This window comes from Ostrinia furnacalis, unplaced genomic scaffold, assembly GCF_004193835.3.
Source record: "Ostrinia furnacalis isolate ACB-3 unplaced genomic scaffold, ASM419383v2 OfSCF1345, whole genome shotgun sequence".
NCBI classification, from domain to species: Eukaryota; Metazoa; Arthropoda; class Insecta; order Lepidoptera; family Crambidae; genus Ostrinia; species Ostrinia furnacalis.
Genome location: NW_021131584.1, coordinates 128,389 through 156,214, shown reverse-complemented (window position 1 = coordinate 156,214; position 27,826 = coordinate 128,389). Strand labels below are relative to the sequence as shown.

Sequence of the window (27,826 nt, the reverse complement as noted above, 5' to 3'; positions counted from 1 at the left end):
TTTGTAATTTGTTACTGTCGTATGGAATTCTAAGTCTCCCCACATACAAATTAATAGCCTTATCGCACTTTAACCGTCATCATTTCCTTCACTACATCCACCGCCATAGTGGTTACTAACTCACAAATTCACAATGGATATGATATAATATTAAAATTTGCTCACTGTCGCTAGAACAACTATGGTTCTCAGTTGACTTATGATAATAAGTTTAAGATTAAACTGATGAACAGGTGATTGTCTGTTAAAAATATCCGAGCTATGCTATGCCTGTACCGAAGTATGTTACACCATAGATTTCCAAGAACTTTTTAAACACAACCAAATCGAAAAATTGAAGTTTTTCGCTTTTTTTTATTATTATTTCACTCAAAATTCTCGTAGTTTCTCTCTGTTAGTAACTTCTCCTTCAAAATACATTATTCAACACGTTGCCAAAACAAAATGCACGTCAAACTTTTTCCTTGACGTGCAAATATTAATTTTCCCAAAACCAATTTGTCAAAAGTGTCGGTGCTTAGAATAAATTTGAAAAAATATTGATACTTTATTATGTCTTGGGAAGGGTCCGTATCATTAGTCTACATCAAAATCAAGCTCCTGGCAGAACATGTTAAACAACTGGTCCCTTTGAAAATAAAATATGTACTACCTTTTGCACGCGGCTTCACCCGTGTGAACATTTGCCTGTCACAGAAAAACTTTATCGTGCGCGTCCCTGTTTCAAAATCCAGGGTACCTTTACTTTCCTGGGACTCAAATTATTCATTTATTTGATCACCAACAAGGTTGGTTTCATTGTTACCTCTATATCTTTCATCAAAATCGGTTCAGTTCAATATACCTACTCTATCTTACACAATGCAATAATGCATAGCATTTTATTGTATATTTCTAAATTAAAAAAAAATACATGCGTGAAATTTAAATCGTGTGTAATCGTGGTGTCAATTCAACATTTTGAGACTATCACCTATTAACAAAAAAGGCCTTAAATAAAGCTGCCAAGAGATTCATAGCCTTAAAGCAAACCTCTAAAACGCCAGTAAAACGTGGAAAGATGCAAATCGGTTCCCTAAAAGTGTTAGGCTGGGTTGCAGCATCTTACTTTAACTTTGACAAACGTCAAAAATCTGTCAAACTCCATACAAAAAGCACCGGTTACTGTTATTGTTACGGTTAAAATAAGGTGGTGCAACTCAGCCTTAAGAGTAAAACTGCGTAAAACATGGCTACCCGAGCGGTGCCTTTGGCAGTGTACGTGCTCGGAATCGAACCGGTAGTGCAGATGTTTTAATACCTATTCCGTTTTTGGTGCCGTTAAATCATTGTTCGGTCGCAATAATAGAATTAAAATTACGGTAACCTCTTGATGGAAGAAATCGTAAATTACTTCGAAAAAAACAACCTTAAACAAGTGCACTTTTATGTCTCCATTTTGATTTTTTGTCACATGCGCCTTTTCAACTATCGGGGGACAGAATAACGTTATTTACTTTTAGAGTCGCTGCTGACATACAGTCGAATTGAGGACCTCATCCTTTTTTGAAGTCGGCTAATTAAAGCAGAAATAAATGACCAGTACCTATCTATTGAGGCCGAAAAATATCCAAACAAAAGAGAAACTTTCTTTTCTGCTCAACCCAAAGGTAAACTGGTCGAGAATGCTTTAGTGCCTTATGTACAAATTTATTTTGGCATTAAAGTTTAAATAAATAAATGAATAAATAAATAAATAAATAAAAGAATAATAGTAAAAAAAAACTTTAATAAAATAACGTTATTCAAATAACCTTACGTTTTGACAAGAGTTTTAGAACGTAAATTCTAGAATTCGCACAATGACGCAGACAATGCGGTAACAAGATCTAGAATTAGACAGTTTGGCAGAACACCTCAGTAATGTTTGACCTACTACGAATAGTAACTGGATCACAACCGGTTCATTAGTAGGTACCTTTTGACGTGATGTGAATGTGTAGAGAACTTTATATATTGTAACATAGATGATGCTATCAGAGTTTGTAGCCAAAATCATCAATGTTATAAGATTATGCTCCAATATGTTTTATCACTTATATTTTGTGTAATAAAATGATGTTTTTTTACTAACAATACAATAAAATTGAAGCCGAGTTGCATCATCTCACTTTAACTTTGTCAAACGTCAAAAATCTGTCAATATCCATATAAAAAGCACCGGTTAGTGTTATTGTTACGGTTAAAATAAGGTGGTGCAACATCCTACCTACCCTTTTTTTTTCCCTTACATTTTAATTTCTAAATTATGTTTTTATTTGTGTTATCTCAATTTGTGTTATCTTTTCTGTTTTAGGTACTCACACAAACAATTTTGCTTTTAATTAGAAATGTAAATACTTTTGTTTTTTGTATACCCTGTTACACTCCGTCAAAGCTGTTTACGTGACATTGGCGAAATCATGGTTCTCAATACCAAGTCGTTGCCAAAATAAAAGAAGAAGAAGAAGGTGGTGCAACTCAGCCTAAGTGTGCTATTTAAAACATAAACAAAAGCTAGTGGTATCATCTATCTAAAAAGCATGTTATCGTAGCTCAAGATCGAGTGGCAGCCAACGTTGAGTATATTTTGCTAACTTTCACCCTATAGGTCACAACAACACCTAACCTTTTCCACGCAATTTTCTATACGTTTTTTAAATAATAAACATCAGGAGCTGCAATATTTCTCCCGTACTTTATTTTCCCCTTAATGAGCACACGCCTTAAAGCTAACTAAGGCATAAAAACGCGGAAATATATCAGAAAACAACGCGCGAATGGATAATGGCGAAATTAAACTGGAACTCATTTTTCGCGCTCCGATCTGGGCCGAATAATCTTGGCGGTAGTGATGGGGAGGCTAATTTGATATTGAAAAATATCGATAAAATATGATCTATTAACATTATGACGATGATCTATAAGTACCTATTGTTACAGAGCTTCAGCGTTGCACATTGACATCGAAGATTAGGTACATTTATCGTGAAGGCTTTCATTAGGGGCATGATTAAATTTTTCAATAAACACACACAATAGGTCTGTCGGAGAAAGAGACTGCTAAAAACATAAATAGATTGAATACTTTTATTGATGAAAACTAAAAAAAAAAATACTTACTTTTAAAAGACACGACAATCACAAAAAAAGTTTTTGTGGTTGACGACAGAAGGTTGATTGCTTGACAAAATCTAAAAATCTGATATCGACAGTAAATAATCGTTTAACACTTCAACATCACTACTCGGATAAAATTCGGGATGGAAAAACATACGAAAGTAAAGGATGGCAGAATCTGAGTGTAGAGTTGAATACAATATTGTTCCCGGGTTCAAATTAGGGGCAGCTATGTGCAAGGCGTGTCACACTTTTTGTTCGGTCCAGCATGCGGGAAAAATAGGAACATAGCAAAACATTGTTCTGAAGTTCAGTGCAGTGTGATGCTTTTTATAAAATATTTTGCTGGAGAAACTCTCGCGAGCTTGCGACGAAAGATTTTAATACAAGTTTTTGTTTTATCTCGTCATTTTAAAATCTTGGATTAGATATTTTTAAACCCGATTTTAGGTTACAAATTGGACATGGTCATAAGATGCATTGACTGCTTGTTAACGGAGACCCATTACCTACAACAAGATAATTATACTGTGGTTATATAATCTTACAATCTTTGGCAGCAGAAGCCACTAAATTATTTGTCCTAAGTATGCTTACATAACTGTGAAAAGTCTTCATAACTAATACATGGATAGAATATTCAACATCTTTAATATCACGATCAAAAAGAGTATTGAAATGATATAAAATTGTATTCATTGATTGGACGCATTCACCTATTTATTGGATTCAATAAATTTAAAGCGACGCGACGTGCAAAATGTACAGCGAAACCACAAAATGAGGACTGTGTAGAAGGTTTGTTCATGATTTTGTTTAAAGGTACGTAACGTGATAGTTTCACTTTATACTCTTTTGCCAAAAAACAATACAAAGAAACTCTGATGTTTTCAAATTGTAGATTACAAAAGTGGCTCTTCTGCAATTCTAAAAATAATGTTTTGACGACTCTGTGTGACAAAATATTTTGAGTTACATCGCTTTAACTTTAACCGTAACTAGAACTTGAAACGGAGTTTTTTGTATTGAGTTTGACCGTATTTTGACGTTTGTTATATATATTTATTAAAATAAGATGGTACAAAACAGGGTTAGTGTTTTGTTTTATAGCTCGACTCTGCTCTACCACAAGTGAAACTAATTTGGTTTATCGTTTTAACCGAAAAACGTCCACTGCTGGTCGGAGGCCTTTGAAGGTTTTCCACAAACTTCCCACCTAGTCCCAGGCACTTTCCAAGACCTTGACCAGATCGTCGAATTTGGTTAATGTCCACTTTAAAATGAAGTCACTGTATCAATTTATATTGTGGCAAAACCGGAGTTATCTAGACAGTAAACAGTTACCGATTTGGAAAATATTATGTGACCGTGCTGTCTTTATGGCTCGTATATTTTAAACTTTGGCTATCGGATATTGCACATGACTCGGTTGTTTGTTGTAGGTGTGAAAGTTTTTATATGTGAAGTATTTTACAATCCGAGGAAATGTTGATTTTAACAGACACAACATTTTTATTTATCAATTCTAAGTAGGTATTTACAAACCTTGGGGGAAGGCCTTTGTCCAGCAGTGTCATTTGGCTGAAACGACTAATTTACATGTCGTAATTGTGGTGCAGTCCTACCAACCAGGGGGGACAACAGGACTGCACCGTAATTGTAGATAGATTTTCATCTGGTAGGATCATAAAAATCGAACGTTGCACAAGATGGACCTATGCATATTGCCTAGTTTTATAATGCAATTAAGTAGTTGGATTGATGAAATCAGTATTTTTTAATTTGTAAATATTTTAATTAAGTTAATGTGAGTTCGTTGGTTGTAAAAACCAAAAATACGTGATTGTGACAGAAAATACGAAGCTGTTTTTAGCAACTTACTAAGGATGTTTTGCACCACTTAATTTTAAAACTAAGTAAGTAGTAACTTTAACATTAACCGTTTTTTGTATGGAGATTGACAGATTTTTGAGGTTAGTTATAGTTCAAAGAAGATAGTAGCAACCTGGTTATTTTAAATTTATAATAAAGTTTTCACTTTGATAAATAAAACCTCAACTATTTCGCCGTGGAACAGTATGGCATAAGGCGCTAAAGCCTCTGTTTACGTTAGCCAGTCCGGTAATCCGCCGACTCATAACCCACGTATCACAGCGAATAGCAACGACACAAGTGAGTTATACCCAGTAGTAATATCCAGAAAAAGTAAGTTAGTAGGTAATCAAGAGCAAGGACATGCGCATTATAGAGTTTGGCAGTTTTGAATTAATTAAACTACACAAGATTGAAACGTCAGGCAAATACAGGTTTTCAATATAGGTAAAAAACATGCCAGCTTAGGTCAAACATCATAATCATCATCAATAGTTAGTTTACTCGTAGTTTCTATTACAGAAAGACGAATAATTCTAATTTGCCAAAACTCACTCACGCTGATCATTAGACTCAAGCATTTTTTCATAATTTGTTAAAATTTTAGCCAATATTGTACCTACCTCAGAGTCCTTAACTTTACGACTTTACAATTAAACAGGGCTACTCAAATCATTAGAGACTTCAAAATCTCAGTTCAATATTATGTTATCATCAGGCCTTATTGAATGATTTCCAGTTTCTATCGGCTCTGGTTTTACACATTTGTTTAAAAAATTTATCAGATGACAGTTGAAATATTGAAAAGCAGCTACTATAGTGAGCTTACTGCACCAATTTAGTTACACTAAACTTGGTTCAGCAGTAATCCACCAATCCGCATAACTCCACACGTTTCCGACGCACAGCGGTCTCTACAAACCATGGTTTAACGCCCCACAGGGTTTTATTGTGCATGTATCTCTGAAAAAACTAACGATAACCTAAAATAACTTGTTTGGGTTCGAAGTTAGGGCGATGATCCACTACAAATGAAAAATAAAGCTTTTTTAGGGAGTTTGTACCTCATATAAAGAGTTCGGAGATAAATTCAAATAAAATACCTATTTTCAGAAAAACAAATGGTGTTTCAGGCTAGAGCCGGTAAACAAAATACCTGAGTTACATTAGGTAAAAAATATTGTTACTCAGACGAAAAGAACTAAACGTTTTATGATGAAACTTTACAATGTTTTTATAGCTTGTAAACTAATTATAGCACATGGACTTATTAATATAATAAGCAAATTCTTCCAGACGAAGGAGAGGGCACAATCAACAAGCACATCAAATATTGCCCATGTGTCCAAGGTAAATATAAAATATTTTCACAATTTTTTATCTATCGCTACGCTTTTCACCTGGATGCATGCCTTAATACGAGTGGCTGTGCAAAATGGAGCGGAAAGTTTTTACTGTGACCGCTGGTGTAATATTCGCTGCCCGGGTAGACCTAATACGTACGTATGGTACACTCGATAGCACATCAAGCCATACATTGTTGTTACAACATCACCCCTATTACCACTACATAAGCTCCCATAGTGTGACGCTTGAAGTGCCGTCATCTGTACATTATTACTTCTGTACAGTTACTATGAAAGTACGGAGTGGAGAAAAGGGTATTGTCAAATTACTTTTGCTTGGTTATTTTTCCCAGACTTTTCCAAGTTATTGAAGATATTTTTTGCGAAACCCCTGGGAAATTTGTTCTGATTTTCCTGGAGAAGCATTAGTCAGGTATAGGCAATAAATAACTGCGATTTACTTAGTTGATGTCTTTTTTATCAACGTTAATGGTTTCTGATTATTCTTTTCAGCACGTTCGTTTATTTACTTCAGCCAAATGAAGTCCACAGCTGGACAAAGGTCTCCTCCAAGGATATCCAAAACGATCGGTCCTGCGCCGCCCGCATCCAGGCTTCTCCCGCGACCTTCACCAGATCGTCGGTCAACCTAGTGGGGGCCTGCCCATGCTACGTCTTCCAGCTCGTGATTATTATTATTATTTTAACCACAGATTTGAACGATGCGAAGAAAATCTGCAAGACTTCTGCAAGAAGAGCGAGATCAAACGCGCAGCTCAAGACCGAACGTGATGGAGGACTGTGTGGACGCCCTCTGCCCCATCTAGGGGACATAGGATCTTAAGTCAAGTAAGTCAACCAAGATTTTTGGTCTATTTTGCAAACTATCAAGCCACCAAGTCAGGTATGACATAATATTAAATATGTTTTCACACCTCAAAGTAGGTAGGTATAATATTGTGTTACTTATGCATGCATAATACATATTTTACGATAAACGCAAATAAAACTTGACCATCTCTATCTATTCAAAAGGGCCTTTTTCAACGCAAAACCAGAAATGTAGCGAAATTTTATGACCCATAAAGATACTATGACACGCCTACACTTTCCTATGTTTTATTCTGATACAGAACACTTAGGTTATAGAGACTGCTGTACTATTCATAATTCATGATAACATGAGAACAGACAACCCAAAACATGAGAATTTAACATGAGAATGTGAACAGAGAACCTGAAACTCTTGTGTAGTGAGAGGACTAATTAAAACTTGAGAGCATAAATAAATATTGATGCACGGGGCATTTGACGCTACCAATCAATTGACGTACTTTTATTGATCACTCAAAACGCGACTCTTTCACAGTTTTTGTGTGGGAATACAAGCTACGAGTAGGTAATGATACGTCACTAATTAAAAAATTTATAAGTGGGAATACAAGCCACGAGTAATGACGTCACTTACTCAAAATTTTATAATTTTTATATCAATTTCTAAGCGAAAATCTAAATCTAAACTAATTGAAAATCATCGAGTTTTTAAGAACAGATTTATACAAATGTTCTTTGCTCTATCCTGCTGATAGTAACTTAATGAAAAATCAGGTTAGTGTATCGTGACTGACTACTAGTGATATAAATATCTATTTACAATGTAAAATATGCGTTATAAAGATGACCAAATCGGCGTCTATCTCGCTAAACCGTCTGCAGAAAATATCAAATATTTCATAAACCGCACCCATAAATCCATAAAACCAATAAATCGCATATTCCATCAAAATGTATTCAAATCGAGTACCGGTCGTAAACCAGCTATTAGGTTCGCTGGAAAATCTAAACGGCTCATTTTTACTGCTCCGTCCACTAAGTTAGAGTTTATGACGGATGGAGACGGGATCGGAAAGCGGGATCTGAGCGATTATTGTATTGCAATATAGTGCTAAGAATCAGCGTGAATTGAACTGACAATGTATTTAATTGACAATGTTCTGACTTTGTCGCATGCTTACTGTGAAAGATATTGGAACGCAAGAGTTGCCGTGGTAGGAAAAGTTCCATGTAACCAATCACTTTCGGTGAATTAGATTCCTTACAAATTCTCTGAGGTAGAATAAATGCGATACAATTTTTTTAGACGATCGAGTATTCACATACTTACTACGTACCCATAGATAATTCGTCGCTTGCCTCTCTAACTGACGTAACTGACATTTTGCAAAACTTTCAGGCGATTGGACAGATCGATTCGTCTTGCAAAATTGATTAAGATGGTGTACTAGGGCACTATTTAAGTTGTGAGCCTCGACAACATAACGTGTTGTTAGACGACATCTGATACTTTTAATGAAAAGTTTGACATTTTCGACTACAACCTTATTCAAAACTTTTTATCATTTGAGCACGTTTTGTATTATTAACATTGAATTGAAAATTATCTTGACTACAAAAACATGGAATTGACTTGCGGAAATTTTCGCGCGAAGATTTATTATGACTTTCGACGTGGTTAATCAATACAAAACTCAAGCGGTCAGCTAAATTTCACTTTTGGTGATAAATATCTGTCCTTTACCATTGTAAAACGCTAGTTTAAGAAGTATAATATTGTATGTCCTTGGCTAACTAGTGAACTTTGCGAAAGTCGTCCAAAATGACTAATAGTGGCGGAAAACATTGATGTTGTCAGAAAAATGGAAGAGAAACCTCGTCATATGATATATCGTAGGATTGAGATAATCCTAGGCATTAATTCCACTAGCAGTAATAAAATATTGTATGACCATATTATGGTTAATATGTTTTTTTCTCGCTGGATGTCACAAAATTTTTCAAACGCTCAATAGGACGCTTGTGTCGTTTAGTCCTTGGAAATGTTTGATAAATACGTTAAAAAAGCTTTAAAAGCCGTTTTTAAAATTGTGACAGTTGACGAATTAAAGATCTTTGCATAATGATCCTAAAAATAAACAGCTATCGACTATGGAGGTGTTTTAAGATGAACCAATGGGGATGTTGCCTGGGTCAAAAAGCAAGAGTTTTAATTAGTCCGTCAGTTAACTTATCAAAAAATACTCTACACGTATTTTTCACTTTTTCAAACTAATGAAAATTTAAAGAGATAAAGCGCCCCAAAGTTCATAAGAAGAGGCCCGTGACGTCAACGCTTGCTTAAAAATGCCGCACGTTGTGACGTCGTGCGCAACTTCAACGCACCATAACTATGTAATTATTTGTTAGATTGACAAATAAAAATATACGTGTCCAATATTTTTTGATATTAAACATTACGGACTAAAAAAATTTTTTTAGGCAACTAGCCTATTCCAACAAAAGTAACATGCGCTCGGAACACTTTTAAACTTACGGTCGCCTATTTTTCCGAAATATCCGATTATATGACAGAAACGTCACTAGAGAAATTTAGAATGGTTAATTGTTAATAGTAAACAGCCACTTTTTTCCAAAAGTCTTCAGTTTAATAAGGGAAACTGGCCAGCATAGTCGAATCGCCATTCGTGGCAAAAATGTGAGCTTTTACACGTCTCGTCAAACAACTGACTATTTGAACACTCAAAATATGAAATAAACAGGTCCAACGCTATAAAATTCTTGTTTAAAATCTAAACACTTCTTTTGGTACCCATTATATTAAAATTAAATGCGTGAACAGCGATTTATGTAGCCAGAAGCAACTGTCGGTGCGATCAAAAACCATGCTTTGGAGGTGCCTCAAGCTGAGTGGAAAAAATGCTATGATAAGTGTTTCGGACACATTAAAAAGTACATAAATCATGAAAGACAATACCAATAAACGCAATCAATACCATTTTAATAATATACTACTTTGTTTTCATAGTTAGGCTCACAACTTAAATAGTGTCCCACGTAGATAACTCAGTTTCGAAAAAAATGTCAGATAAGTACGTCAGTTAGAGAGGCAAGCGACAAATTTATGGGAAAGGTCACGTTAATTTTAGTCTCTAAGTAAAACACGGTACCTATGTGGATTTTTTCAAATTTTTCGCTTCATGGAATTTTTCGCTTTCCTAGAATGTTGAATTTGTTGATGAACTCTCGAGCTGTTCAATACAAGTATAACAAAAAAGTACTAATGCTTCAAGTGATTTAAGTTACATCTTACTAGTCCTGTTTAACGCCCAAAAAATATTTTAATTAACAGTTGTAATTTAAAAATATGACCCTTAATAACCGGCTAAGCACCACGTTAACCAATTGCGTTGTACAGTCGACTGCCCCTCTGGATACAATGTTAGCTGTAAAATAGCATCTATTACAATTACGTAAGGCACAGTGTTAGCTTGTTGTGCTGTTTGTACTCGTAAACTTCAAGGGGCAGTAACGATGCGGCGAGTGCGCTTAAATAAATAGTAGCGTACAGATCCGACTCACCAGATTACGGGCAAGTTGAATAACTTACTAGGGTTATCAAGTTATCCAATAACTCAATTACTTTTCAAAAAATTATGACAAAGAAAAAACTCGGTCAACATTTAGTTAATTTCGTGTTGCATAAACTGACGCTAAAGGATAAGTAACCTAAGATAAAAAGCGGATAGTTCTCAATTATAGTTATTTAAAATATCAATAAACCTAACAAAGACTCAAAAACAAGTAGTAAATAGCCACCTATCCCGTGCCAAATAGGTAAAAAAACGTACAAAACTGTACGTACAAAATAAACGGTTCGATTTAAACTCTGCCATTGATTGACTTAATCGGCTTTCGCAGGAAAATTCCCACAACACATCGACATCAACCCACGCGATTCCTCAAACCGCGATTTAACACACATAAAAATCATTTGTCAAATTTTACGACTTGGCAGCCCTAGCCGAATTTATTTACAATTTTCCTTATGAAATACTTTGTACTGTGCTTCGGAATTTATCGGAAGACTTTGCGAAGTAATTCAGAGTTTCAACATCTCTTACTGCCTGAATTGTAGACGTTTTGTGAAAATTTCACACATTTTTAGCTCGTTGAGTGGGATTTTTGCACCCCAAAGTTTCGGGTGTGCGGATCCAAGAAGTTATGTGATTTAATATGTACACCGTATTTATTTTGTTTTGTATTTTCTGGGTTAGAGTTGTGTTATGTTTGCAAAGTACAATGTATTATTCAAATTGAGCTAAGGCTGTTTTGTTTTGGAAAAAGGGTAGCGGTGAAAGTCTACCTTTAGAACACGTGAGTTATTGACCTTCTTAAACAAATGATATCTGAACTAGATGCTTACAAGTTTGTTTTTATGGTACTTGTAAGTTTGTATTAGGTAACTAGGAAAAGCCCTAATTTATAAAAAAAACAGATGTTCATACTGTGTGCAATTAATATGAGAGAAATAATTATGTTAAATAGTTTCATAAATAAGAAAAAAGAGGTCCTCGTTAACATCGTAGTGACGTGCGATCATCCGATTTAAAAAAAACAAACAATTTAAACAATACCAATAAAATGAATCAACCGAATTCAATTCTCGAATATGCTGATCGGAGGAAAACCGAAAACGCTTGCAAATTTCGGAAATAAAACACAGGCCTTTGATATTTTCGTGTGTAACGCCTCTCAATGAGATAAAGGCTCTGCCTTTATTCTGGTGAAATGGCCGGTTTGACGATAGTTTTTTTTTGGATCCGGTTTTCATTTCTGTTTTTATAAACGCACGTTTTGTCAACAAATGAACTGAAACTCAAATAATGTAGAGTTTGTGAAATCTGTAAGGGCAGGACTAGTAACAGAGTCACAGTTTATTGAACAACCGAATATAAAATTCGGTTTTTTATATAGGCTTAATTAAAATAACAACGACAACAACATCGGTAACTACCTACACAGTATTACAGTAAGTATATTTTAAAAAAACTTTTTTAATTGTAGGCAAAAACATTTATTTTCCCTTAAAACTTTGGTTACTGCTTAACTAGGTCTTACAGTAGCTAATGTATAATAATATGCTTCGTCGATATCCCAGAAACACTGAATTTATGTAGGACTGGCGCCTTCAAAGAATATTTCAAATAATCAATTTTGTATTCTACCCTAAAACTTCAAAATCCTTATACTCCAACAACAGAGCTTACAGTTCGTTTTCGGTTATATAAAAGCTCAACAAGGTTCCAGAATAAGTCTCCGGACTGGATAAAAGGCTTATTTTATTACTTTTATGAAATTTGCCGGCAACAGAGGCTGGACCATGCTCCATTGCACTTTTGCTGCGAAGCAGAAAAGGGACGGACAATTTCAAATATATTTTCACACATTTTCACTCAAAATTATTGTACTGTTATTAAAATTTCTTAGCGAATAGAGTCGATTTTAAATAAAGAACTAGAAAAAATCGAACTGCCTAAGGCGGGACTCGAACCCACGATCTTCCGCTTGCCTAAGTAGCTCAGTTGGAAGAGCAGTCGTGGGTTCGATTTTTTCAAGTTGTTTATTTAGTGTGCCTGCGACTTCGTACGCGTGGAAATCAAATCGTAATTTTCCCATGTTTTCTCATCGTTTAAACCATCACTGGACAATAATCATTTCAAAACCAAAATAAGCCAAATCGGTCCAGCCATTCTCGAGTTTTAGCGAGACTACGAACAGAAATTCATTTTTATTATAAAGATAATCAATTTCATCATAGAGTTAAAGAATCTCAGCAACTCCAATTATTATTATATTAATAACCCCTTTGCCCTGGACGTAATAAAATAGAATTTTAATGAAATCAAATACGCGACGCTTTATATCAAATTTTGAGCATCAACATTAAATATTAACATCTAAACAGTACAGAAGCCTTTTCATACTATTTAAATTATGCCTACCAATAAATGCCGACTCAATAAATCTCCTTAAATTTTGAAATATGATCGCAAAGCTGGCTTGCTTAGATTGTACGGTATAAATTCGTTTTATTCAGTTATCGAAAATGAATTATAACATGATTTTGATACGAAATTCGATTTAAAGCTACAACGGGGCGCTCCTCGAGGCCTGTTCAATAGCAGTTTGGAGGAGAGGGTCGGACTAAGGGCGATATTGGGGCTATAACTGTAAAAACCTGCTTTTGTTAGTAGGTAACCAGAACTGGCTATGACTATTCCCACCTCTCATTTCCACCGCTGCAACTCTAGTGTAGCCAGGATCTACAGATTGACCGCCAATAAAAACCCAACCAGTGAAGGTCAAGTTTTTCACGGGGGAAAGTTAAACTGTCATTGGACCCGCAACGAAATTAATCAGAAGAACCTGAGGAGTTCGAAGAAGCAGAACTGGCTGTACATACATTCCATATGGTCATAGCTATATTTGAATGTGACTTTTATATACTGAGCTGTTTATGTTTGTCAGTACTCTACCAAAATAACAGTTGGTTGGTCGAGTTAACAGAAAAGTCACGATAACACGTCAAATTCTCATACAAAATGTATGGCTAACTAACGTGGCCCCCCAACAAGCCCTTGATCCATCCCTGTTCCCTAGTAATAGATGCCTGATACAGAACAATGATAGTGTTCTGTGAATTGGGTCTGATTTTGAGAGCGGTAAGACATTTATCGAATATTGATTTCAGTAAGTTAACATTTACATGTTCATATTTAATTATAGATAGTAGGTACCCACCAACTACTCGTACAATAGGTAACTTTCTACATCACGATAACTCTATTGTCTCTCTAAATATTTCAAATCTGAACCGAATTTAACAAAGGGATTCTTGATACACTTTATAAAAGACAGACAAAGCATTGGGACATTACTATTATTCAGTTTAAATTAGACGCATACCCGGTTGCACATCTATGTACTAACTCAGTTGACTTTTGTAAAAAAAAATCTATTCAAGAAGGTCATTTTCGAAGGTGATCACTTACTTTTACACACGGTCAATTAGTTTTGCTCTCTATCCGTTTCACGCGCTACTAATCAAAAGCACCTAACACCTTATTATCTGTGCTCACGGATTAAAAAAAAACTATCAAGAAGAAAAGAAAAATCTTTTTCTGCAGGGGACAAAAGCGTCGGCCTTGTGACGTCAAAGCCAGGGCCGGACTTCCGCGCGTCCGCACAGGTGATAATTGCGCTACTTTTCACCTGCGTGTGAGTGGCGCTGGAAGGACTAGTCGAGAAAACATTTTAATTGACGTTAGACAACGTGTGAAAAAATAGTTATTCAGAGTAATGATGACTACTTGGGAGAGAAAAATCTGCAAGATGATAGAGGTACTAGTAAGGTTCTTTTTCTGCAGGGGACAAAAGCATCAGCCTTGTGATGTTAAAGCCAGAGCCGGACGTCCGCGTGTCCGCACAGGTGATAATTTATTATTGTGCTACTTTTCACCTGCGCCCTGGAAGAACCAGTCGAGAAAACTTCTTAATTGGCGTTAGACAGTGTGTAAAAAATTGTTATTCGGTACTGGTAAGTGAGATAAAGTGCCTATTCACCCTCGCCTTGAAGCGGCCCGGATTATAATGCTCGGGAAAGGCAGCAAGCAGTGAATTCCAGTCACTAGCGTTTCTAGTAGTATTAGTATGTAAGGTTCCTTTTCTGCAGAAGACAAAAGCAACGGCCTGCAGGTGTCAAAAACCAAGGCTATCCGTGTGTGCTAATTGCGCTACTTTTCACCTGCGTGTAACTAGCGCTGGAAGAACCAGTTAAGATTACTTTTTATGGGTGTTTTAAAAAAAGTTATTTAGTATGTTAAGGCTAGTTTGAAAGATGTACAGTACTGTGAGCTAAAAAGGGAATTCAAAATGAGTTTTCAGGACAATTAATCAGATATCTTCAGTATTAAAATTGTACGTACTGAAATTTCCATAACTTTGTAAGCGTACCTCAAGTTATGAGACTTTTCTTTATTGTTTGGAGAAATATTAAATCGATAAGTATTACCATGTTATTAGAAAAATATTTATGAGTAGGTACCTAAATGCTGAGATTGGCTCACATCGTATCGAGTAGCTATGATATTGCTCTAAAATTTTATCTGAAATAATGTATGCTAGCAAACATTATTACATAGTAATAATAATAATTAACTGAAATAAAATACAATGGCTTTTTATCAGCAATTTCCTGGTGTCAAAACTAAAAATTACACCAAAAATATAAATGCACTGATAGCATCGACTTTAATTAAGAAAACGAAACATTATCAAGTAATTCACCATTAAAATCTCCAAATGTTTCATTTTATCTCAAGTAAATATCATAATGGGATCGTAAAACGGCGGGGCGCTGGCTTGACGCACACCCGGCCGGTGTTCTTACCATGAGTTTACGTTACGTGTGCTCGCTAGCGACTGCGTAAAAAAATGACATTAATTGTATGACATATTGTGCAGCGCCCCTAGCGGCTACTTTCAAGAAACAAAATCTCCATAGAGATTTTTGACGTTTTCGCTAGCGAGCACACCTAACGTAAACTCATGGTAGGTACACGGAAGTCGATGGCGCTAACGAGCAAGGTGCTCGTCACTTCCGGTTGAAAACTTTATGGCTTTGAACTGACAGCTTTCCAGGAGGCTGTAAGCTATGAAATAGAATGGTCTTCGACACAAAAGTGTTCGATCATCGTTAATTAATAACAGATATAAGATAGCGCGGATAAATAATTTGAGAAACACTTTTTGTAAGTTGCTTTTAGAAATAGAATCAAATTTTGAATTTACATCGTGATATTAATTAATAGATTTTAATTAGATTAAGAAGATTTTAATTTAAATGGTAAATGGCTGATTTTAACTGAAAAATAAAATTGCCATTTCAACATCTTTCCCATACTGGCACTGTCAAAGTTTCAAGTAATTCTTCAGTTTAAAGTTGTCCAGCGTTTGATGCCCTTAGAAAACAAATGTAATTGAAAAATATTTTTAGGTTGATAACTCTATAATAATATGTTAAAGACACACGATTGTAACGGTAAACATCTGGGCAAGTTCATCAATGCTACACTGCAGCCACATAGACAAGAACTCCCAAACCCTAAGCGAGTTAGGATCAACAAAGCAAATTATCCGCACAGTATTTCGTGCCGGTTTTCAATACGAATAACGAACTTTGGTATTCGGAACACGACGCAATCGCCTTGGCATTGTCTGTTGTGGAACTGCGCTTTGGAACAATGAAAAATCGGGTTTTGGCACTGTTTTCCAATTGACGAAGTTTGGGAACTGGATTGGTTAATGATCCGTAGCAGTAATGAATTTTTGTGGGAAAAAAAATCCCAAATAGAATCACTGTGGCATAAAGTGTACTTTTGACAATTATCTACCTAGTGTTACCTATATCATTTTATGCTATGCGGTTGTGGTAAGATAGTTTTTATAGAACACTAGCTTTCCGCTCGCGGCTTCGCCCGCGGCTTCGCCCGCGTGGAATTTCGTTTGTAAAATTTTCCTGAATTTTCTTTTCTATAAACCTCACGGAGCCCGAGACCTTTCCAACTAATGCAAAACCGGGGAAATCGGTTCGTGCGTTCTGGAGTTAGAGCGTCAGGAAGGAAAACCCGACTTATTTTTATATAGTCGATTTTCAAGTTATTAATTCTCATAAAAGTTTAAAATTTGAACTACACATAATGTTAAATTATTACAATTTGTTTGTTATCCTTTCGGGAATCGAACTCGCTGCATAGCTGGCATTTTGTTAATTACGCGGACCACCAGGCTAAGCCGGCGTCAAATTGTCACTTCTCTACCCTGAAAAAGTGGTGCACTGATAAAACAATTTTCATTTTGTTGTTTCACCACCCCACCTGCCAACACATCCCAACTGCATTCCGTTCCAACTTGATTCCCTTCTTAATCCACTTTGTTCCAGTAATTTTTGGCTAAAACTCAAGCTGCTATCCGGCCAACTTTTACCCCTCCGTATACTTCGTTCGTAAATTGCATTATCTAGTTAAACCAAACGTAGTTACATTATTACCCGGCAAAACTCCGGCCGCTTTGTCGCAAACAAAGTTGTTTCATTCATGAAGATTCAATAGACTTTTGAAATATCGCCTTTTGAGTGCTGAGAAAATTGGAGGCAAGTTTGCGTTGGATTTGAGACGGAAGACCGTGCGATAGGGTAGATTGTGATCGTGGGTTGAATTACGTATAGACATGAATTTGGTTTTAGTATGGTTTTAGACACGTTTTCTTGGCTTCGGTAGGTTCTAAATTTTTTTTATGCATCACAAGGCAGGTATTTGACCACAATCGCACCTGATGTTAAGTGGGATGCAGTCTAGGATGGTACATAATATCTGCCCTGTAAGTGCCTATTCACTCTCGCCTTGAAAAGGCCCGGATTATAGTCTTCGGGAAAGACAGCAGCAGACAGCGAATTCCAGTCCCTAGCTGTTCGCATTATAAATTATACGTTTAGTTCTTCTCTAAGTTAAATTAAAGTTCCTTATTTTTTTTAAACACTTTCCTACTATAATGTTTTTCAATTATTCCTAAATAGCCTCCTACGATATCTACCAGAAGAGTAGGAGGCATTATTTGTCCCTGATAGAGAGAATGTGCTCCTGCAGTGGAGGCTAAATGATTTATTGATGATTTTCTTTATACTACATGCTTAAGTACAAACTTTGCCTAGCTTGGAGTGGGTCATAGTTTCTAACTTCCAATTAAAATATACTTACTAGGATAAAAAGATTGTCAGCGCTCTTAAAATTAAAATTCAGTTTAAATCTCCTCTACTAAGAATACTAAGAGTACACCTACAAACTTTTCAACTTTTAAATTCACGTAACTTAACGTTGGACTTCCCTGAAAAAACTACTTTTGATTTTCTTCAAGTTTCAACTTCTCGTAGTGTATAAGAATCCAAAACAAGATAAACTAGGCTTAACAATGTCTCAGGTAACTTAGATGTCTTTGGAAACTTCCAGGACATTAACATTTGTTGGGCACTTCTTAAAATATAGCCGTGGGGACGCCTCTTGTTCAGTTTTGGCAGACAGTTGAAAGTCATTGGGGTTGAGCATTGTGATTCTTTGAACAAAGACGTTTTAAACAAATGTACTTGTCTCTTAAATCTTTAAAATAAGTATGAATAATGAGACTTTATTTTAAAGTAGCTTTCACTTCCGATTTCGTCCGCGTGAATTTTGGTAAGTCTATGGAAAAATAATATTTTCGCGAAGAAATTCATGCATACATCTTCACTTCACAATTGTCGCGTATACAAGTAGAGGTACAGGTCTAAGAGGGACAAAAACATCCGAAACTACAAAAACAGCTACAGATCCAGGGTCACGGATAGTCTGATGGATTACCAAGTAGCAACAAGCTAGAAGTGATTGGATTAGCACGAAGAACTAATGGACGCTCGCAGTAAATGTGTAAACCGTTGTTTCAATAATGCAACTTGCTCAAAGCAATATCTTCCGAACGCTACAGACACAAGTTAGTGAACTTCTAGGTCATGAAATAAGACCTGGGTGCTCTTGCGAACTATCGCCCTCACATATTAGTCGGGACTCCATGGCTTTTAATGACTATGGGACATTTCGAAATGTAATTTTATCAGAAGTAGGTAAACTTTTGGGTTAGTATAGAATTTTAGGAAATAAGTAAGTAAATTAACTGTTTCAGCTAACCTCGTGATCTAATAATAATCTAATATAGATGAACAATGAGCGATAGTTTCCTACCATTAAGACCACCTAAATTGTATTTAAACTTTTTGTGTTTTTTGTATGGTCTACTATCTACATATTTAAGTACTATACATTACATACGCACCTACATAATATCAAAGCGATGTAGGTATAAATTAGGTTCTGGCAAAATTTACGTATCTAGAATTAAACGAAATAATTTAATTTATTCATCAAGAATACCATGACGACGATTATTTATTTTTCTTTAATTACTTAGGTACTTGCTTAGTTATTTGATAGTATTTAAACTACTCCTTTTGTCCTACCAACCACATAAATTGAGGAAACCCTAACAGACACTAACAGAATTAACCGTGGAGAAGTTGCGAGTTGCGGTGCAAAGCGCGCGTTTGTGCACGTTCATTTTCACCCGCGCGGGGTAACTGTTTAGATAGCATTCGGATCAAGACGACCGCGACGCGAGACCGCGACTCGAGACCGCGACCGGCGACCGGTCGCAGGTCGCAGGGCGACAGCTACTTACGAATCTTCGCGACACGAGTCGTGCGACCCATACGAAACTCAGTATGCTTGCAGTTACTAAACTAAACGGTTGTATTCCATCCATCTGTAAACAATAAAAATAAGTACCTTTTCTAATAAAAATATGTATCATTTGAACTTATTTGTTTTATTTAATGCTTTTCCAATTTTTTCCCAAATATTGTCTCTCACAGTATTATCTTTATAAGCTTGAAGTCTCGTATCGAATACAGGTGCGTTTTTACTTACTAATTCTATTAAAATTTCGTCTTCGTGCGAAGAAAACACGGCCATTTTGCATCTGTCGCGCCACGGCACTGCCTTGTGAGCGACCGAGTCGCGCGACGCAAGTAGCCGGCAGGCCACGCCCACACGTCGCGCGACTCGGTTGCTTGCATCCGTCAGCACTTCCTATTAATTCATATAAAGCAGTGGGTCGCGGACGCCGGTCGCGGTCTCGAGTCGCGGTCTCGCGTCGCGGTCGTCTTGATCCGAATGCTACCTTTTGATTGCAATTGGTACTCACTTTGTGTGACGATACTGGAGATTTTGAGTAATTACACATACTTTGGATGTTTGTTAAAGTTAAATTAAGATGGCGCAACCCAGCCTTAGACTACGTCGTCTTCTTATCTAGAAGTTTGTCTAAAAGATATAATCTCCTTATGAATAGACTGGACAAATTATATCGTTCCAACTAAAAAAACGTTCCATACGTGTTATGGTCAGTTTTTGTATTACTTTAAAGAGTGGCCATATTCTATGTAGGGTAAACCGTATAGCTATTGCCCACTTAAAGATTTCAAACACATTGAGATGAAAAATTAAAGAAAGTATTTTAATTATGGACCATTTATGACTTTTTTCTTATAACTCAATAAACTGTTAAACAGAATATTAACAGTTTTTAGTTAAAACTTACGTAACTTAGAAAATATTGAAATAAATTTAAAATCGTCCAAAAAGTACAGTCATTGCCCATTACTTACACTAATTGCCCACATCAAAGCACAGTAATTGCCCAGTATCTTAAAACAAAATAATCCATTTTAAAATGACAAAATAGGCTTTAAATAAACAAAACAAAACATTAAACTTAAATTCTAGTAGTACAGTCTTCAAAATTTCAAAATAAATTGCGTTTGGCCTTATTAACATATTATCAAATATTTCTTGAGCTGATGTTGATGAGTCAGAATCGGTAGAGACAGAATCCTCTACTTCAAAACATAGATGACGCAAAAATTTGAATTTTATATGTAAATTTTATATGTATTTATTTTTATATCTTCTTTGATATCAGTTCAAGTGGTTGCTCAGAATGTTCAATTAGCTGTTGGTTATTCTTCCCTAAAGTTGTATCTATTTCCTTACAATTAACATTTTCACTAGTAGATTTAACGTAGGTTTTTCATTTTTTGTATTTGCGTTTGAATTTTTATCAATTTTTTCAAGCCAAACCATATTTTTCAGCAATTTATCTTGTAGATAAATTGTTGGATACATCTTGTACAGCTTCGATCGCTTTTTGCAAATTTTCTATGCTATATTGAACTTTTGGAGTCTTTGGCATACTGAAAATGAAACATTAAAAGCCATTTCAATATTTATGCCTGTAAATTGCAAAACAAGTCTAGCAATGAGCAACTTAAACACTGCTACTGCATGGTGGCAACACTCTAATAATAATTGCCCTGGGCAATAACTATACATTAACATATGGCAATAACTGAAATGATGGTGGGCAATAACTAAAAATATACAGATTTACGTGCAGTGATTACCCACCGTTAAAATGACCGTTAGAAATCAAATTTTATCAGTTATTTTCATTGATAATGGAGAAAACACTTATAATTTCATCATGACTATACACCATTAGTTGAATATTAAATAACTTGCAAAAAAAATTTAACCTCTAAGCAAGTAATTCCTTAGTAAAATTGTTAAAGTCTTCACCTGTTTTAGTAACATTTTCACCCGTCTTGACAAAATCCGCCATAACTGTTTTTTTTTAGTGTTTCCTATTGTAAATTTTAAATCTACTGTACATTGATCACGGAGCCATCTACTTAGTAAATTCAAATCTAACTAGAGTGATTCAAAGTCAGCACCTGACAATATTATTCTTAAAGCGGGCAATCACTACCAGTGGGCAATCACTCTCTGGTTTACCCTACTTTAGACATCTCAATTAGAACCGTACTTTTAATATAAGAACGTAATTCGTTCGTATCTATCATTACTAATATCTTTTTTCATTTGACTCTATTCTTGTTGATTCAAACACTCATGTGTCTACAGCCTAATTGAATCTAATATTGCACTATGACTAATCTAAAAGCAGCGCCAATAGACACTCGTTCTTCTGCACTGATTCCAATTTACTGGCATAATGTGCTTAGGTACAGAAGTTTCGTTTCTATTTCAATCAAATTATACACAGATGAAGTTTCAACTATGATCCTACGACTCAAGCGTTATAATATTTTAGGAGCCAAACGTCTGTGTTACTAAACATTGGTCAAAACTCGATTCAGTCTCCTTCATATAGATTCTGTTCTGTGATTATTTTTATCTAAACGGATTTGAGGCCTTTGTTTAACAATGGACGTTATATGGCTGAAATGATGATTGATTTATCGTTGAGTATTTAACGTTCCGTAAACGAACTAAAGTCGCTGACATAGCCCGACGGATTAGCAAACTGAAGTGGCAATGGGCAGGGCAGATAGTACGCAGAACTGATGGCCGACAGGCAGCCAGGTTCTGGAGTGGAGGCCGCATACCGGAAAACGCAGCGTGTGACGTCCACCCACAAGGTGGACCGACGACATCATAAAGGTAGCAGGAAAGCGCTAGACACAGGCCGGGTAACATGGAAAGCATTGGGGGAGGCCTATGTTCAGTAGTGGACGTCCTATGGCTGAGATGATGATGATGATGATGACTATTTAAAAACCTCAATATAGGCTCGTTTTCACCTAATTATTTAATACGTTATAATTCTTAACTACCAAGTAACAACCTACTAAATATTAAGTTAAATTGTTATTACAAGTGTGCGTCTTATCTATGTTCTTATAGCTTTGTGGTAATTCCTTCTATATTGTGATTCAATTATGCCAACACCTAATCTTCGCTAACCAGAAGTTCGACGAGACAATGGCCGTGTTCCTGGCGGGGTGCCAAATGTAACAACTGGGTGGCAAATGGGAATTTTATGGCGTTGTTAAGGGGAACGGTAGTAAATAACGGGATTTGTGACGCGATGTGCTCTTGATTTTGGGTAATTGTTTCATAAGCTGACCGAGAAGGTTAGGTCAGGTTTATTTCAAGAGAAGTACTTACACTTACATCTGTTTTCATGTGTTTTTAATCTCTTAGTCCTACTCATTAGATTATTTATCATTATTAATTAGACCGCCGTACAAAATTGTTCTTTTGAGAAAATTTTTAAATACTTTATTTAAAAAATTGGAGCTCATGAATTTTATTAATCCTAACTTTTAGAAGATTGTTAAAAATCTCAGACCTAGAGTTCTTGAATGAATCTGGATTCCGGAAGAATAGTTTTCTAGGTACTTTACATAATGTCTATCGTATATTAAATAGCGCATGAAAATATGTCAGTTTAACGCTATTTCGAGGTTAACAGATGTGAGTGTGTGTCCCAACGTATTTTCAACCTGCGATGTTTTTTGGCAAGCTTTTGGCGTGCTTTGAAGAAGAACCATAAAACGGAGATCGGATGACAAGTCCAACAAAGAAATTCAAAAGGTACATACACAAACAAGTACTTCTCTCGCTTTTTTATACACTCGTATTCAAACTTAGGTGGTATGAAATTTTAACTATTTGGTCATACTTTACGCCACGATAGCCCAACGGTGAAGTGGTCGGATTGGCCGACTCGAGATCCGAGGAACGCGGGTTCGAATCCCGCCGCCGGTCGACTATTGTGGTGAGCCCACTCGTAACACAAGCTTATTTAGCTTACCACGGGGGGCTAAAGGGACTATTAGTAATGTGTGTAATACAAATTGCTAATAATCTTTTTTAAACAACAAAAACTAAACAAAAATATTTTTCTCAGCAACTCTACCAACGTCACTATTTCATTTTATGTTTAGTAATACCTCAAAAACATCATTTAATTACGTCAAAGATTCTTCTCTGCTTACATAAACCCCCCCAAATACCCGTAGGTGCACTCTAAATATAATCGACGCGTGCGCAGGTCGAGATATATCTGGGCCAGGTGAGAGGCGGAAGACTCAGGTGTGCCAATGAGACGACGGGTATTAAAGATAAGTAGATAGATACGTGACTATTCCCACCTCTCGTTCCCACCGCTGCAACTCCTGTGTAGCCAGGATCTACAGCTTGACCGCCAATAAAACCCAACCAGTGAAGGCCAAGTTCAACTTGGAGATTGATTGCACATCACATTGAAGAAAGGAAAGAAATACACATGAAAGAGACATCCATCACAATCATGTAGTTTGAAAATGCTTTGAGTTGAATGAAGATAAACAGTCTGATTGGGACTGACATATTAAAATACTTTCACGATAAGGTGATAAATATTGAAATGGCACGCTGTCTACCAGCGTAAAAAGAAATCTGTATCCCAATGGAACAGCTTTCACTCAGCTTTAAGTAAATAAATAATTTTATAGAACATACAATAATACATTTTCATGGTAAAAAGTTCATATCGCTTTCTGATTTTTTGGAAATAATGGTTGTCTGGTGGCGACCACGTCTTGGAAGACGGAGAGTGGGTTGGGTCCCATCCATTCAGAACCTTTTAGAATAATGTATTGAGATAATAATAACTTTTTCCACAACTAAAGTTTTAGTTGGTTATCGATAAGCAGATTTAGCTCAATATAGGTAGGTACAAACAATAAAATCATTGTAAGGAAACAAGTAAATATACAAAAATGTTCAGTAATTTCTCATAAAAGAGTCATAGTGTGAAGAACTCAATAGAATACATAAATGTTTTGTTTACCATTTGAGCAAGTAAACTGGGTGAAGTATTTTACAATGGCAACATAAAATTCCGAATTTTAGGTTCTAAATGTACAAAAAATTCAGTAATGCCACATCAATTTCGCAAAACACTGATAAGCAAGAAGTATTAGCTAATTTCAGGCATGAAACGCCCGAGTAAGACATAAATATATCACGGGTCCATAAAGATAAATCATGTGGAAATTCCGGTACATAAAACGTGAACTTTTTGCGGCAAAAACTGTTTCTAAACCATATTGGATGTAGGTTAAGTAGGTTCATATTTCTGTAATTTTCGTAGAGAGCATGTGTATTTGAAAAAATGAATCATTGAATCGTAAAACATTTCTAAATTCGCATTCTAAAATTAAAGCATAAGAAAATTCTGTGAGAGAAAAACTGACAATCGATATTGGTTATAAAAAAACGTGAATGCCAGCGACTAGAACAACTACGATATTTGATTTGTGCTTATTGTTGTTAAAACCTAGGAAACTAGCTTTTTTTTGTTCAAATCATCAATACCGTGAGTAAAATGGCTTCTCAAAAATCAATACCTAAGTGCTTTGTTATATTATTTTCATGCCTGAATTGTTCCTACATGTCTAGAAAAATATCTTAATCTAAGCTTTTGCATGCTTATTACTCTACTTAATTTGAATTTTGTAAAACTTCCCTTCTGAGTTGATTTTTGTTCCTTTTACATGTTTTCTTTTTTGCGCATTTCTTTGCAAAACTGGAACGATTCTACTGAACATTCTTCCACTACCGCCAAACATAATGAACAGAAAACACTCAAACGGGCAGTTTGCAACAAAAAATGCAATAAATCTTACCTTCTACCCCAAAAAGAAGAACATCTTGTTGGTTCCCACGTGAGCATGTATACCTCCACAGCGGCGGGCGCACCTGTGGGACGGTAATTAGGTTAGTACTATTTCTAGTATTGTATTTTTGACTAATATAAGTTGAAATATTGGCCCCCTTACTAATAAAACTTACACGCTCGTTGATCAGTGTTTTAAAGTGGCGTTTAGTATGGAAATGTCATTTTAAAACAGTGTTCAACAACTGTGTAACTTTTTATTAGTAAGGGAGTTAGACTATAAGAACTAGAGTGGTTTGACTCATATTTGACAATATTAAAGTTGGGTTGCACCATCTTACTTTGACTGTAACAAACGTCAAAAATCCGCAAACTCCATACTAAAATCACCGGTTACCAGTCAAAGTTTGGTGGTGCAACTCAGCCTAAGTATGTAGGAGCATCAACATGACCTTGAAATTTTATTAGTAGCCTAAAATAATTGAGATACAGTTTCATGTTCTGAAACGAAATCCAAAATTTGATTCGAACTCAAACAATATCCTTGAATTGAGACTGTTATTAGTTAAGTTCAATATTTTAGTTAGACCAATCATAGATTGAGATCGAATCAGAAATGTGGAGATCCGTAAACGAACAAAAGACGCTGACATAGCTCGACGAATTAGCAAGCTGAAGTGGCAATGGGCAGGGCACATAGCACGCAGAACTGACAGCCGATGGGGCAGCAAGGTTCTGCAGTGGAGGCCGCGTACTGGAAAACGCAGCGTGGAACGTCCACCCACAAAGTGGACCGACGACATCATAGAGGTATCAGGAAGGCGCTGGACGCAGGCCGCTACCAACCGGGCAACATGGAAAGCATTGAGTGAGGTCTATATTCAGCGGACGTCCTATGGCTGAGATGATGATGATGATGATGATGATGATGATGAAGTATGTAGGAGCATCAGCATGACCTTAAAATGCTTAGGTAGCCTAGAATAATTGGGATACAGTTTCATATTCTGAAACGAAATTCAAAACTTGATTCAAACTCAAACAATATCATTGATTTAACACTGTTATTCGTCGTTTCAGCCAAATGACGTCCACTGCTGGACAAAGGCCTCCCCCAAGTTTTTCCACAATGAACGGTCCTGCGCTGCCCGCATCCAGGCTCTTCCCGCGACCTTTACCAGATCGTCGGTCCACCTAGTAGGAGGCCTGCCCACGCTACGTCTTCCAGCCCGTGACACTGACACTGACAGACACTGTTATTAGTTAAGTTCAATATTTAGTTAGACCAATCATAGAACATAATTTATGACTAAGATTGTATCGCGTTTCGTAATAAGGACATGATGATGCACAAAGCAATGTTCAATAGTCGACTCAATATACTCGTAGTTTAATTAAATTTCAATATTAAAATCTTTTACAGCGTCTACGCTTGACTTTGGAAATCTCAAAATGAAAAAAAATTTTAAAAATCTTCTTGGCGTAGTTGATATCTTGCCAACGAAAATGCAATTGTTTATTACAATGTCAACATAGAAAATATGAAATAAGGCGACTAATCACAGCTCATTAGACTGTGTGCTGAGATGAGCTGTTAAAAGTTTAACAAATTAACAAATACAGGTATGTGTCATGTCTGCGTCCCACTCTCTATCACAACTTTATTTCTTTTGGCAATGACAATTTTAATCCGAAATAATTTCATAAAAAATGCTGGGTATACAATTTATTGACTGGAATATTCAATTTTCGCTGATTTAATTGAAAACTTAGGCAATAAGTATGATTAAGAAGATATTTTCGTTGCAATGAAATATGAATATGCACCTACTTGCATGTGAAAGAATAAAAATAGTACTTTACGCTATGTGTTACATGATAGACAAATGATGATAGATGAATGATTATTATTTGTATCCCAAAATACATTATCAAGGTTACTCTACATTCTTGCGTTCAATTACTCATATATTTATTATTATTAATATCTATGTGCTATTGTGCTATTCCAAAGTTGGCGAAGTTTATGTGCAATGTTATTAATAGTTTAAAATATTTTATGTGAAGCTTATGAAAGTTAAGGTTGCAGGTATACTACACTCGCGAGCAAAAGTATGGAATCACTTACATGAAGTTGTTTCCACGCGATCTTGTGTACTAACGAATTTGTTAGTAACAAAAAAAGTAGCACCACTTTAAAGATTAAACTTTTTACTTTAAATTGATACCAAATTCATTTAAATCACACCAGTATTTAAAAAGATATCCCGGCTGATGTGAAGAAGTAACGAAAAAGACATTTATCAACTGTTTGATACGTCGCGAGTTGCGGCCTATTTACCCCCCATAAAAGCAAGTGTTTTCGGATTTTTGCTTTCACACGTTGATCCATACACATCTCCGCTTCTTTTGACACTTTACCTGGGATTCTACACCTTCAGAAGCAGCACAAATCGTTGCACTAT

The 27,826-nt window shown here is 35.9% G+C and overlaps 1 protein-coding gene across 1 annotated transcript in view; it reads right to left on the bottom strand.

Annotated features, from left to right (window-relative positions):
* tn (tripartite motif containing protein thin) overlaps positions 1-25,444 on the bottom strand; it is a 120,251-nt gene extending 94,807 nt beyond the window's left edge. Inside the window, exon 1 of the mRNA XM_028303959.1 lies at positions 25,372-25,444. The gene's annotated coding sequence lies outside the window, so the exon portion shown is untranslated. The remainder of the gene's footprint in view (positions 1-25,371) is intronic.
* Between the last annotated feature and the right edge of the window lie 2,382 nt (positions 25,445-27,826).